Here is a 16402-nt window from a genome sequence, read left to right as displayed (position 1 = left end):
TCATTCATTAAGACATCTCTTTGCATAGATTATCACTTTTGGCGGTTCTTTCATTATATCTTTTATGTTAATTTATCTTGCATACTTATCATGAGGACTTTGCACTTGTCAAGTTATAAGACTTAGTTGTCTTTTAATTACTCAGGTAAAGGATTTAAAGAAGAAAAACAAGTAGCGACCACAAGTTAGGTGCCACGTAGAGGGGACTGATTTGACTTTTTGAATTTTGAATTGTATATGATCTATATATGTATCGCGTAGATAAATGATGTACTTTTGGAATTTTGTAGTACCCAGTTTAGTTTTATGTAGATGTTACCTATCTTGTATCAGATGTTCCTTTTTTGTGAAGAATGAATAGTGAGATTTATCCTTTACATTACCTTGCTAGACACAAAACTTGGGACTTAGTCTGTGGGCATTGAGTACCAATCCCGGTGTTCGGCTTGTCATGCGCCAGATTTGGTAGATATAGCAGTAGTATAAGACTATTGGGTCTGGGGTGTGACAAGAAGTATACTTCAGTTTTGATTTATAGCTAGGTACTACTCCAATTTCTATGCAGCCATATCAGATGCCTTTAGTTGAGCTAAAGGAGTTGAAGGAGCAGTTGTAACGATTGAAGAACCAAGTTTCAAGAGACCCAGTAGTTCACCATGAGGAGTACTGGTACTCTTTGTTAAGAAGAAAGATGGAAGCATGCGGCTATGTATAGACTACCAACGGCTTAATGAAGTGACGATTAAGAATAAGTATCCTTTGTAGTGCATCGATGATTTATTTGATCAGTTGAAGGGAGCGTGTTACTTCTTGAAGATTGATTTACGGTCAGGATACTATCAATTATATATTAAGGAGTCATATATTTATAAAATAGCCTTTAGGTCACGCTATGGGCACTACGAATTTTTGGTTATGCCCTTTGGACTAACCAATGCCCCAGCTGTGTTCATATATATGATGAACATGATATTTCAACCATATCTTGAACAATTTATTAACGTATTTATTGACGATATATTGATCTATTCAAGAACTTATGAAGACCATGAAGTACATTTGAAAGTGGCATTGCAAATTTTGAAGGAGAGTCACCTGTACGCCAAATTTTGTAAGTGTGAATTTTGGAAATAGAAAGTCAAATTCTCAGGGCATGTAATAAACAAAGATGGTGTTACAGTTGATCCAACCAATATTGAAGTAGTATAAGTTGGAAACAACCTAAGAATGTAACTGAAATTAGAAGTTTTCTTGGACTCGCTGGGTATTACAGAAGATTTATTAAGGACTTCTCAAAGATTTCAAGTCCATTAACTAGTCTGAATCGAAAAGGTGTACAATTTACATGGAATGATAAGTGCAAAGACGCTTTCACTAAATTAAAAGATCTTTTGACTTCTACACATATTCTTACTCTTCCTAAGGAGGGTGTGAAGTTTGTTTTCTACACAGACGCATTAATCTTAGGCCTCAGATGCGTACTTATGCAAGAAGATAAGGTGGTTGCATATGCATCAAGGCAGTTGAAGAATCATGAATAAAATTATCCAATGCATGATTTGGAATTGGTTGCTATTGTATTCACATTAAAGATCTGGTGACATTATCTGTATGGCGAATGATTTGATCTCTTCACAAATCATAAAAGTCTCAGATATTTAATCTCTCTAAAGTATTTGAATATGAGACAATGAAGATGGGTTGAATTCTTAAAAGATTATGACTTTGAATATTTATATCACCCATGCAAGGCAAACCTTGTAGCAGATGATCTTAGCAGAAAGTAGCATAAACAGTAGGTTGTGGTAGGATTAATGGTCCAAGAATGGAGAATGCTGGATTATGTGAAGGACTTCAATGTTGAGTTATAGTACCGAAAATGATGTATTTGCCTAGGTAACTTAATCGTGAGATAAACATTGAAGAAACGAATCATATAAGCCCAAGAAAGTGATGAATGGTTATCGAAAATAGTGACTAAGCACCAAAGCAAGGATGTTCATAATGGGAAGTTCGTGAAGAAAAATGAATTTGATATCGCAACCATCTTTGTGTACCAGCTATCCCAGAATTGAAGGAAGAAATTTTAAAGCAAGTGCACAGGACTATATTTAGTTTTCCTCTAGGAGGTACCAAGATGTATCAAGATGTGAACCGTTCATTTTAGTGGCCGAACATGAAGAAAGATGTTGCCAACTATATTGCATGGTGTTTTGTTTGTCAGCAAGTAAAAGCCGATCACTAGAACCCATTAGGATTGTTATAGCCTCTGAAAATACTTGGGTGGAAGTGGGATTGCATTTCTATGGACTTCATAGTTGGACTTCCTATAACACAGAGAAAGCATGATTTGATATGGGTGATCGTTGACCGATTAACAAAGTCAACACATTTCATTCCCACTCATATTACTTATTTAATGGACGTTCTTGCCAAACTGTACAACAAAGAAGTAGTGTGATTGCACGAAGTACATAGTTCTATTGTGTTAGATCACGGCCCTCGTTTTACTTTATGATTCAGGACCAGCTTACTGAAAGCCATGAGCATGACTTTAGACTACAAGACAACTTTTCATCCACAGTCTAATGGGAAGACTGGGCGTGTGAACCAATGCTTGAAGATTTATTACATGCATGCACTCTCGATTTCAAAGGTAGTTAGGACAATAACTTACATTTTGTTGAATTCACTTATAACAACAATTATCAAGCACGTATTGGTATGGCTCCGTATGAAGCATTGTACGGACGCTGCTGGCGTGCTCCTAACTATTGGATTAAAGTAGGAGAGAAAGGTTTGATTAGACTAATATTGTCCAAGAGGCTTTTAAGAAGGTGGAGCTCATTCAGAAACGACTTCAAGTAGCTCAAAGTCGTCAAAAGAGTTATGTGGATAGGCAAAGACGTGATTTGAAATTTTGAGTGGGTGATAGTGTATTCCTAAAAGTCTCACCAATGAAGGGTCTGAGGCAATTCAGTACAAAAGGAAAGCTTGCCCCTTGGTTTATTGGACCTTTTGAAGTATTAAATCAAGTGGGAATTGTAGCATATAGACTTGAGTTGCCACCTCAGATGTTAAGTGTTCATAATGTCTTTCATGTGTTGATGATAAGGAAGTATGAAAGAGACGGCTCGCATATCATCAATTGGTAAGATCTTGATCTTAAAGAAGATACATCTTACGTGGAAAAACCAATTTGCATTTTAGACCATAAGGAGCATGTGTTAAGAACAAAGAGGATATCATTAGTCAAGGTGTTGTGGAACCATCATCGACTTGATGAAGCATCGTGGGAGTAAAAAGTTGAAATCCGTGAGAAGAATCCTCACATGTTTGAAGAATAATTTAGGTAAATTTCGAGGATAAAAATTTTCTTTTAGGGGGTAGAATGTAATGACCCTTAATTTTAGTGCACTTAAAACTAAAATAATAAATATTTTTATTTTTAATTAAGAAACAAAAACAAGTCAATATTTAAGTTGGTGGAGACACTCTTGGTTGAGAGAGAGGTTAAGGGATTGACTCTTGTCATCGCGGCTCTCGATTTAGAACCTTCTTTAAAAAGAGATATGGGAGAGGTTTCTTGCGCAAGAAAAACAAAGAGAGAGAAAACCTTAGAGAGAAAGAGAGGATATTCTAAGAGGGCTTGATCAGGTAAGTTTTAGCCCTTACATCTTCTTTTTTTTGTTATTTTTTTACTTTCTTCCCGATCTATGCATTGGATGATGTGGATTATCCACACAATCATTGTATATGTGTGTAGAGAAAATTGAAAAAGTGATGATTTATAATTTCAGATCTGGCCAATAATATTTTAGTAAAATATTTAATTTCTTACATTTGAATATATTAAGATAGGTCTAAACAGGTCATTTGATCCTAAGTGTCAAAAGATACCAGTGCCTTAAATTTCAAATCAATCAGATAAGTGGATGGGCCATTTTTATCATATTTAACCATAAGAATCATTTATACCATAGATTCTAAAATAGTGATCGGACAGATCAGATCGGATCCCCACTACGTATGTTTATTCTAAAATAAATATAAATTCTTTTCTAGAGAATATGGGTAGATTTGACCATTTGATGGGCCATAAGGATGAAGGCTAGGAACGTACTTATTATACGTTAAATCAGTTAAAAAAAAACATATATGATTTGTATCTAAGCGATTTATTGACCAATTATCAATATGAAATTTTGTGATGTCGATTGATGGCTTAGATCTATCCCATATGATCGGTGGATCATCAGATGTATCAGATCCAATCTACGCCATCTATGTGAATTCCAGAATATATCTTAAACATTAACTAGAATTCTAAATGGGTTTCATCATCTGATGGGCCACACTAATTGTAAGAATGATTAATGTTAGAAGAAATTTGAATCTTAGATGGTTTAAATTTGGAAATTCATGAGTTGTCCCCTCAATTAATCATGTGGGAGCTGTTGAATGGTTCAGATTTGACCATATGACCAATAAATATTAAAAGTAGAAAAAATAAAAAGAATACTTAAAAGTTATAAATTAGATCATCATAAACTTAGTTTTTATAGCATTTATCAAATTTGAGAGAGATGGTTATCACTTTATTTATATTTATAAATAACATAAATATAAATTTAATAGTTTGATGACATAGTTTGATTCTATTGATATAAAATATTTTGTTTGATTTATAAATTCTGATATTTTAATGTGTAATGTAAAGTAATAATAACCATCAATCATATTAAAATATTAGTGTTGTCAGATCACCTTAGGTTAATCAAGTGGGCTCCACAATGAAGAATGATCATCCATAATCACATGTAAAAATGGAAGTTAAAGGGATTCAAATCAATGGTTAGATTCCTCATGTGGGTCTTAAATTAGGTGATTAACAAACTAAAACAAATTATATAAACTAATAAAAACATTAATATATTTAAATGTGTTATATATTTAGGTGGTTGTCACCTGATTGATTTTGGGGTAAAGTCTTCGAATGTACATCACCAAAATATTGGTGAGTGATCCTAACATGTTTCTTCTCCATTGTTGTTAAATTAGTCATCTTGTTGTTTTCATTGATTGTGATTCCTTGTGTTGAATGCTTGATTGTTTCAAAATTAAAATGACATATAGTGCTATCTATATATGTGACAATTGTTAACATGATGCATAAATCATTCTCATGCATCGTATAACTGTGTTGAATACCTCGGGGAACTCCCAGGATGACCTGTAGGTACTTACAGTACTAGGTGACCTAGGGGACCATCCTTAGATGCCCACAATATGAGGAAGCCTACCAAGATGGTGGAAGCCTACCCCAAAAAGGAAGAGATGCGGGTTGATGGGATCCAACTCAAGCAATTAGACTGATAAACTCACTTGATGCATTCACGCATCCATGCATCTTATGTCATTCATGCATTTCTATTTTAATTATGATGTGCATGAACCAGGATGGATTCACTCATTAGACTTAGCGAGTTGACATTATATTGATGGAAAAACCGTACATATTTAGTGCATGATGTAAATGTAACATTTGCTCAAGTTTCTGGGCAGGAAGATGAACTAGTAAATGATCCATAAGGGCAATTGCCTTATCTTGATGAAGATGAGTTGAATATGTTAATTCACTAACATATCTAGTTAAACTCATGTTATTCTTTTAATTATGTCTTTGAACAAATTTTAAGTTGAGTAATAGAAAGTTATGAATAGTTAAAGCTTTTGTTATTGAATGGTTTAATAAAGCCCTAAATGGGTGGGTTATGGTATTGTGATTAACTTTTGTGAATGTTATCAATATGTGGATTGAATACCCATAAATGATTGTGATGGTGGATATATGTTTTAGTACACATGGTGTACAAGTCATGTGTCATAACTCGAGTCTGAGGGTGCACACTTTGTATCCAAATTTCGGGGTGTGGCAACCTCTGTGGGTGGGATCCCTAATCATGGGGCCCACTTAATGTGTGTGCCTTATATCCACGCTGTCCATCCATTTTGAAAACTCATTTTAGGGCATGCTTCCAAAATGAAGCAGATCCAAATCTCAAGTAAACTATAATACAAGAAACAGTGGTAATAGATCATTAAAAACTTCTTGTGGGCCACAAAAGTTTTGGATCAAGTTGATATTTGTATGGTCTCTTCATTAAGCTCTTTGGGACCTTATCAACAAGTTGGATAGCAAAGAAACATTCTAGTGGCCCCCATGAAGTTTTTAATGGTGGAAATTTAATCAAAATTGTTTCCTTTAGCATGGTCCACCTGAGACTTAGAATTGCTTCATTTTTGGGATTATGGCCTAAAATGAGCTTTCAATATGGATGAATGGTGCGGATGTATTTGAGATACATTATAGTGGGCCCCACATTTAGGGATCCACCCAAACTGCTCCCTAAGTAAACTCTATGGTTCCCACAATAATTTATGCATTTTATCCACTCTTCCATCCATTTTACCAAATAATTTTAAGGCTTGAGCCCAAAAATGAAGCATATTCGAAGATGAAGTTGGCCAAAGTATTGGAAACATTATGAATTGAACATCTACAGTTGAAACTTTCTTGAGGGCCACGGAAGTTTTGGATCAAGCTAATATTTGTGTTTTCCCCTCATCCATGTCTGTGTGATCTTATGAACAGGTTGGATGAAAAATAAACATCATTGTGGTCGCTAAGAAAGTTTCAATGCTGTAAATCATTATTCCCACATTTTCCTACGGTGTGGTCCACTTAAGTATCAAGTTATTATTTGTGTTTTCCCTTTATCCATGTTTTTCTGATCTTATAAACATGTTGGATGAAAAATAAACATCGTTTTAGGCCTTAAGAAAGTTTCAACATTGTAAATCATTATTCTCACATTTTCCTATGATGTGGTACACTTAAGGTCTGGATTTGCTTCAATTTTGGGCTCAACTCCTAAAATGAGCTGGAAATATAGATGGATAGAGTGGATAAACCACATACATTTACTCAATATGATAAAGTCCACTGAGTTACTTAGCACGTAATCCGATTTCACCCAAACCGAGTTTGTTGGTTGGCCGTCGACTACCGGCCAACATTATATTGTTGTCCATTTTTATGCTTGTGGCCCAACAGTTGAGAAGACTAGTGATTTTAGGTCAAAGCACATATCGTAGTTCAAATAGCCCAAGCATTCATAATTTCATATGTGTGAGATCCGCTTTGTGACACGATATGCAACCACCTCACATCTGTACATTTCCTTGTTGGAAACAAACAACTCAAAAGTCCCACATGCAACCACCCCGCATCTGTACATTTCCTTGTTGGAAACAAACAACTCAAAAGTCCCACATGCAACCACCCTGCATCTGTACATTTCCTTGTTGGAAACAAACAACTCAAAAGTCCCACATGCAACCACTAACCTAAACTGTAACTGTGATCTTGATTGATTAAGAAATCTTGATGGTGTGGCAATACACAAGTAACAAGCTAGCATGTGTCTTGCAAATTTTCCTCCACAACTGCCTTTAGCTTTTATCAGCATTGGTATTGTTGTATGGAAAATTGAACTAGTCCTTCATGGGGAAAACAATTGATTAACTATGAGTTAATCAGAGAATTCTGAACTGAGATGATTGAAGGCCTATGATAGGTTTTCGAGCCAAGCTGTCAGATCACAAGGTTCAGAGATAAAATGAGAAGTCCTCTTGGTGTAGAGATGAGCCCCCAAACTGAGCTATCCGAGGATAGAGCTCGGTGGGGAAAGATTTGCCTCACCAAGAATATCTACAACACAGATGAATGACCTATAAGGTAAGGAAATCAAAATCTGAGCTGACCCAACTGACCACCACAAAGACAGTACGAGTAACCTAGAGGGGATTACTCCCCATATTCGGAAAAGGAGGGCCTGACCTGATCTCAACAGAAGATCATGCTAACAGAGGTGGGCTCGATGACATTTTTGGGATCAGTTTCCCATGCAAATAAGTACTCCCCGGTGTATCCCATTAAGACACGACAATTTTCAAACTGCCCAAAGACCTTATAAGTATAGCTACCTTAAACGAGAGGAGATAAGCTAAAAAATCTACATTATAGTCCCTGATCCAAGTCAATCGGCCTAACCTAGGCATCAGAGATTCCACAACTAGTTACCGGCACCCCTCGTTACCCATATCTCCCTTGTCTTTGCAAGTCCATTGGCGGGTATACCTCCATGATTAATTGCATTTGTTCACCCAAAATCCAGTGACAATGGGTATATTTCATTTTTGTTTTTGCTTTTCTTTTCTTTTTCTTTGGAGTAACTTGCTTGGGCCACTTACTCGAGAAATATAACAATCCTTGAAGATAAAACAATCCCTTCTGTCCATCAGGTTAGAATCATTATTTGAAACATATGTAGAAAAGATCATCATGATAAAATATTCTTATGGGCCAACCAATGCGAACAATGTAAATTTGCTCCCAAAACCATTAGAGCATCATCATATAAATAAAATCCAAGGAGAAAGAACAGAAAAGTTTTAATCACTCAATGATGATTTCCGTAAGAATTGTTGAATATGGATTTCAATTTTAGAGTTCTTATTTGAATATCAAGTTGTAATTTTATGTTCTTCTCACAAAAGTTACCTAATTTGTTCGTCTAAAAATTGAAATTATGAAAAACCATAATGATTCTTTGTTGGAGTCCTCCCTTTTCTTTACTTTGCCAAAAAAAACAAAAAACAAACAATTGCCATAACGAAGGGAAAACACTATTCCTTTTTTATTGTTTGTCATGGAACCCATGTTTCCAAACATGAACAAGCTAATATTTTGATCTTCATTTCATCCTCATGAGTTGCACTGGATTAAGAAGTTTGATGAAAGATATACACCATGATGGCCATAAAAACATCCAATGGCTGAGATCCCATCCACGGTAGTGGATTAGGTGTGGCACTAGCCTCACCCAAGACAGTGCGGTCCTTATTATGGGGCCCACCTTAACGAATGTATTTTATATCCATGTTTTCCATTCATTATGCAAGATTATTTTAACACATGAGCCTAAAAATGAAGAACATCCAAATCTCAAGTGGACCATACTATAGGAAACAATGGTGATTGAATGCCCTACCATTAAAAACTTCCTAAGGCCCACAGTAATGTTTATGTACTATTTATTTGTCATCCAACTTGTTGGTAAGTCACATAAACCAAGATGAAGGAAATATATATATATATATATATATATATATATATATATATATATATATATGAGCTTTATACAAAAATCTTATGGCCCATTAATAGTCAATTGCCACTATTTCCTATATATGGTTTATTTTTTGGACCATGCTCTAAAATGCTCTAGAAAAACAAATGGATAGCGTGGATATAGAATACATGCATCAAGTTGGGCCACATGGTAAGCGCCATATTGTCTTGGGTGAGGCTAGGGCCAAACCTAATCTTCTCATCCATTGCAATGCTTTGAAATTTCAACTCTCATGGATAACACGATGAGTTGAGTTCCTGGGTGTTAACTTGAACGATGGAAGGTAAATTCTTATTCCATTAACACCCCGATCGATAGCTCAAGTGGTAGACTGAGTGAAGATACCTTGTTCAACACTGAGGTCTTGGTATCGATTCCCTAATGGGGGTGGCTAACAATGAAGTGTGTACTGACAGTGGGGTGTGTACTAACATGCTAACCCAAAAATAATAATAATAATAATAATAATAATAATAATAATAATAATAATTCCATTATGATTGTTACTATAAGTTTCCAATCACATAGTTCTTAAACAAACCAAATAATAAAGTTCACTATTGGAGGACGATGACTCTTCTTCGTACAAGGTGTTATGGTCAGATACTTCTCCCATGTCTTTATTAGTAGGGAGAGTAGAGGTTTTGGAAGCCATTAAGGTGTGCATTAATTTAGGGTCTCCAACATTATAGGATTTCTCAATTTTTGATTTAAAACACTCGAACTTGTCTTGTTTTGCTTTCGTGTCCTTTCCTTTGAATTTCAACACGTGGACATGAGAACGCAATATGACCATAATCCTCATAAATGTGACAATGGGTTACTTTCAAAATTTTAAAAGATCCACCTATATGCATAGAGTCAAAAGATGAACCGTCCATATCACAACTCTCACTATTGGTAGACATCATTCCAATGCTTTTTTTTTTAATCTCACTTTGGGTGGTTAGGCCTTCTAAGAGGAACAATCTATGATACTAACTGAAATTGCGCATGACGGTGGGCCAAAGGGCTATGCGTGGGGTAGCTTGGCAGATCTAAATAATGAATGGCTAATTCCTAAGGGCTGATTAGGTCCAATTTAAAATTTTACTAATTAAGAAATCCATTGCCTAACAAACTAATTTACCAATTAAACTTACAAGGCAATTAACACTAAGGCTTCCAAGCCAAAGTGGGTCTAATCACATAGACTATAATAGATATGGCAATTAAGTAACTAGTCTATAGGGATAAAGAACTTGTTTGTGCTTATAAGTCAAATGCTTAGCATACAACCTAATTCAAGCATATATATGATCTAACTAATCAACACATAGGCATGAATAAGAATGTACACAATTCACAATAGCAAACATAAGTATATTTAGTAGTTCAATTTCCTTACTCCACTCCCAGTGAACACACTCTCCTTAAGTGTACTGGTATTTATTATCTTAGGAATTTTCAATAGGTTTACCCCTAACCTTTTGTAACATCTCAAAAAAATTTGTACAAATACCCAAGTACCACTTCAGGCAAAAGTCACTAAGGATTGAATCCTTTAAGAAATTAGACGAAAATTAATTAAGTATTAAGCTGAATTAATTGGTAGATTAGCTCGAATCACTTTCTATACGAATTGTAAGACCCAAAACTAGTAGAATTGCTAACCCTACATTACCTAAGAACCTATGATCAATCTCAAAACCTAGTTGCTCTTAGGAGCACATTGAAAATCTATATCAGACCAGGACCACGCGTCGAAAGTCCAATTAACGCGAAACTATGCAGTTATGATGGCATTACTGGACTTGACAACCATCTCTGAAAACAAGTCCAAATAGTATCCAGAAATGCACAACTTGAGCCTAGAGCGAAGTGTGTGAGAAACGCAAATATCTTTAAAAAATGAACTCAAACTTAAGTGAATTAGGCCGTTCACTTGTACGCTAAATCTAAGGTTTCAGACCATCAGATTCTAACCCAGCTACTCCCTTGGATCAGGAAAATTTCCCTACGCATGTCAGTGCACTTGTAGCCCTGATCGAGTAACGATGACTGTTGAACTGAAACTGGACCTCCACGGTCAATCTGTAAATCCGATCGGACTGAAAACTTAGCCTGACATAGATCCATTGGTAGGAAACTTTCACTAGACCGTATGCAAGAAATGGACCTCTAGATGAGCTCCGTCGGCCCGAAACAGCCACCCTTTGGCTATATCCTAAGTATACCATGGCCCTGGGGCCATTAACATCAGTTCTGGGCCTATATAAGGGCCTTAACCCACCCCTCTCTCATTTCATACGAATTTTAAAACCCTAGGAGAGAGAAGAGAGAAAAGAGAAGGAGAAAGTGAGGAGAAGTGAGAGAGAGTTGGGGGGTTTGCTGCCGGGATTCAATCTCATCGTTCCACATGCCAAATCATCCCTCCTGTATCGCTACACTGGTGATTCTGATTCCATTTTTAGGTAAGAAATCCAAACCCTAATCTATTTTAGGCATCTAAGTAGATGAATCGACGAAATAGCTAACCTATTTCGTGATTTAAGTAGCCGTTGTGCCTTAGACAAAGGCATACTGATCGAACTGAGTTCGATACGAGTTTACCGATGAAAGGTGTAGACTATAAATATTTAGGTTATGGTTTTCAAGGTTTTCAATGTCAGTTAATGATTTATGACTGACTTGATTGTTATCACATTTACTTAGATGCGATGTTTTCCCCATATTACATATATATATATATATATATATATATGAACTATGTTGAAATTAATGCATTCCATGTGTTTGTTCAAATGTTTGTATGAATATGAAATTATGATTTGTGCTTGCCATGATTGTTACTTAAGAATACATGATTGTTGTATGTGTGGCAACTCTCTTGTGAAAGGATTTACTATAATATACGATTTAAATAATTTATTACATGTATGTGATATGTGTAGTCTACGTGTTTGATAAAATTCCTGAATGAAAAAATGCTTGTTGAAATGTATTTAATGAGGGTGTTGAGATAGGATTCTCAATTCCCTTATCTATAGTTACAGTTTCCTTTAGGTAACCTATCTTACCACTACGTGATTTATGGATGAAATGCCTATGTATAATAACATGTGCACTATGTATTTGTTGAAATGCTCAAATGAGATTTATATTTAGATTGGTTGTCACATGTTGTCTTTGACCATCATATGTGAATACAATTGTTTTGGAGTGTGATTGGGGCTACGATGTAGTCCAGGCAATCAGTAATGACTTCCGATCGAGTGCTGAATCAGTTTAGCCACCACGGACACGTTCGATGAATCTGAGTCGTACGGTGATTATCAACAGTGGTTAGGCCACAAGGAGTGCGTATGCGCTCCATGTTGATTAATTCAATGTGCGCTCATACCAGTCAAGCTTATCTAGTAACCCGATTGGCTTAATGTATGTTTGCCATATATGGAGGCTTTTGCTTGAATCTAAGGTACCAACTTACCAGCGAAATGCCCATTTAACCTTGGTACCATGATCCGCTAAGACTCATGAGCTGAGCATAGTGATATGGGACACCGTGGTCGAGTTGTCAGCCTACGCTTGGGTGACGAGCCTCCTAGTAGTGACCAGTGAGCAACCCAAACTCATGAGCCGAATACGGTGGTATGAGACACTGTATTCGAGTTGTCGTCCTATGATAAGGTGACAGCCTCTCATAGTGACCTTGAGTATATGCTAGGACTACATTAAGGTGACAAGCCTTTCTATAGTGACCTCGAGTATAAACTAGGCCTGTGCTGAGGTGACGAGCCTCTCCATAGCGACCTAGAACTGCCTACCGTATGTGATTAACTAAGATTGACGACCCTAGATGGATCATCATTTGGGTGAATGATATAAAGGGAGGTACCTTAGCTTCCCAAACCTGCTATATGAATAGGTCTAATTAATAACTTAGCTAATCATATACATGCACCGCATTGCATGTGCCTTTGGCGTTGGAGTTGAGCACAGTGGGAGTTTGCATGTGTGACCGTGAGATGATGTCGCAGAGGGAGTGCAGGCGAGGGCATACATCATTAAGACATATCATCCCTGCATTAACCAGAGTATTTAGGAATGCATGTTGTATTGCTTCATCATTACTACTTGATTGAATTGATAACATGTTAGCCTTTCCCTTATAGCTCCACTAAGTTGATCACTCACTCCCACTCTAGGACGGTGTTTTAAAACACCAACCAGACTCTATTGTAGTTTCAGGTGATGGTGAGGCTTACGAGTTGGAGCCTGACTTCTATGACGATGAGGAGGAGTTCTCCTACTTGCAACTCTCTGGCGGGTTTATGTAGGCCTGGAGTTATATCACCGGGGCTACAGGGATATGGTTTAGATGACATTACACTTTATCATTTTGTATAATTTGGAATTAAACATGTAATTATTTAACTTGGTATCATGTTCATACTCTAGGGACCTACAACCACTTATATGCTTTATAAACTTATCACAGTCTTCCGCTTGCGTAATCCAATTGTCTCTAGAGTATGTTATGTTGTTTTGGTATAATCCCATTCATGCTTAATGTACTAATACGGACAACATTTAATCATCATTATCTATGTTGCATAAGTGATGCGTTGGAACTCGGGGACCTACAACCACTTATATGCTTTATATACTTATCACAGTCTTCCGCTTGCATAATCCAATTGTCTCTAGAGTATGTTATGTTGTTTTGGTATAATCCCATTCATGCTTAATGTACTAATACGGACAACATTTAATCATCATTATCTATGTTGCATAAGTGATGCGTTGGAACTCGGGAGTTGGGCATCTGCTCAACCCTTGATTTTCAGGGCATTACAAGTTGGTATCAGAGCATGATTTGGATTAAATCAAACCTGGGTTATGGTAACACGATGCACACCAACATATTTTGACTTAGGAGGGAGCATTAAAATGTAGAAATGATCTTAGAATCCCAAGTTTCGCTTAACAGTGATCATATGACCTTTGAAGCGAAACTGACCGTAGAAATGGGACTCGTATGCATCTGTGATCATGCGAGGTGATCCCAATCCTTTTCTAAACCATCAAATGATGGGTTTAGATGATGATTCAACATATTCCACACTCAAATTATCGGAATGCATGAATATATGCGAGATGGACTCCGAAAATGCCTCAAACGGACTCGAGGGGGGCTCGAGGGGGGACTAAACGGTACAAATTGGGGGGGAAACCACGGTGGTCCCCGCGCATTTCTAGTACCCTGGGAGGGGGATGTCATCGCCCCTAGGATGAGCCCTCGTCCCCCTGTCTAGCGAACGGCAATGGCATCGCCCCAATGGCGAGGCCTTGCCGTCCGCGAACAGCAGGCCTGTCGGGCCGCGCTGGGCCAGTCGGGCTGGCACTTGTACACACTAGTGGGGCCCATGAAATCATGTTAGACCCCTTATATCCATTCCATTTTCTTCATTTCCTTCTCCTACACCCCTCCAAGATTTTCAAATCCCCCAAAATTCCATCTTTCTCTCTCAAATCCCTCCCCTATCCTCACATCATCTTCATTTTCTTCATTCCATACACACCTCCCACCATTCCTTTCAAACCCACCTCTTATCTCCCTCATTTCCTCCCATTTGAGCACACAAACCCTCTCTTATGTCTCAAAAATCTCAAAGTCCACCAACTCATCCTATCCCTCCATTTTATTTCACTCAAATAGCTCTTTTCGAGCTCGTGGCAGCGATTTTCTCCCTTTCCACACTCCTTTCCCTCATGGGGAAGAAGAAGGCTTCCACTGATGAAGTCGGGCCTAGTCACCCTACCCATTAGAGGAGGCAGAAAGGCGTCGAAGCAAGCTCAAGCGTCGATTGAGAGATCATGACGAAGCGGGATATCGATCCTCAGCTTCCTTGAGAGATAGCTCTACTGGCGGATATGGTGCATGGAAGATTTCAGGGCCGTAGGGTCCTTTTTGAAGCACACGTAGACGAGAAACTGTTTGGACTTTATCCGGTGATGGATCTCCTATTGGACGATGGATGGGTCCCATATTTGAGGGCAAGTCTCGTGCGAATGAGAGTAGTCCGAGCTTTCTACGCCCATATATGAGAGCGACTATTGGAGCCTCTACAGTTCTCTATCCCTGTGGGAAGGCGGTAAGCCATTGTCAATGTGGGCCTGATAGCCTAAATCATGAGGATGTTGCTTGGTGAGGTTCATGCTAGCGAGAAGAACCTCAGGAGTGAGCGTGAAAAGGATCACTGCACGTGATTTCTTTATGGCTGACTGGTCCACTGGAATCCAAGCAATTGCCTCCTGGCATCTAAGATGACTCCTGACTTTCACCTGCTCCACCACATCTTTACACATAATGTGTATCCTAGGTGGAGCAATCGCAGTGAATGCACGCATCTGATGGTAGACTTCCTATACTGAGCTAGGTAAGGAGACAAATTGTGCCTGCCAATGTATGTACTACTACAGATAGTTCAGACCATGCGCTCTCCTAGGATAAGCATTTCACTCCCATTTGGTCGGCTTATATGCAAGCTTACTCATGAATTTAGCTACAGACTCGGCTCAGAAAGGCTTGCTCCAATCCATTTCATCAATGACACTACTCTCAACAACATGAATATGGGGCCACAACAACGCCAGGCCCACCTCGATGAGAGTGAGGATGAAACAAAAGTGAAGAGGAAGGGAGTGATGAAGGCGGAGATGAGATAGAGGAAGAAGGCGAGGAAGAGGAAGAGTAGGAAGAGGAAGAAGAGGAGGCCCAAGACACTGATAAGGGCTCTCCTCCTACTACACATGAGCATGACAGTGATCGGGCTACTATAGAAGCCCGCTTGGCTCAAATACAGGAGGGCCATGTCGCCCTACGACAGGAGGTCAGTGAGACTCGGGCCAAGCTTGAAGAGGATCAGGCCTCCATGAAATAGAAATTTAAGGTGTGTCGCACCTTGAAGGCTATCCTGTGTTATCTGAAGGACAAGGGTGCTCCTCTTCCATCACCAGATTCTGACTGCTAGTCCTATGTTGTAGTCATCTTTGGGTTTTCTTTGCTTTCCTGTTTCCTGTGTTATAGCCTTGATAGGCTTAGAAGTAGGGTAGGTTTGATGGTGTGTTTGGTGTTTTAAGGCTTTGATTAGGTTAGCTCA

This window comes from Magnolia sinica, chromosome 1, assembly GCF_029962835.1.
Source record: "Magnolia sinica isolate HGM2019 chromosome 1, MsV1, whole genome shotgun sequence".
NCBI lineage: Eukaryota > Viridiplantae > Streptophyta > Magnoliopsida > Magnoliales > Magnoliaceae > Magnolia > Magnolia sinica.
The sequence above is the reverse complement of the archived record's forward strand: the minus strand, read 5'-3'. Positions refer to the sequence as shown.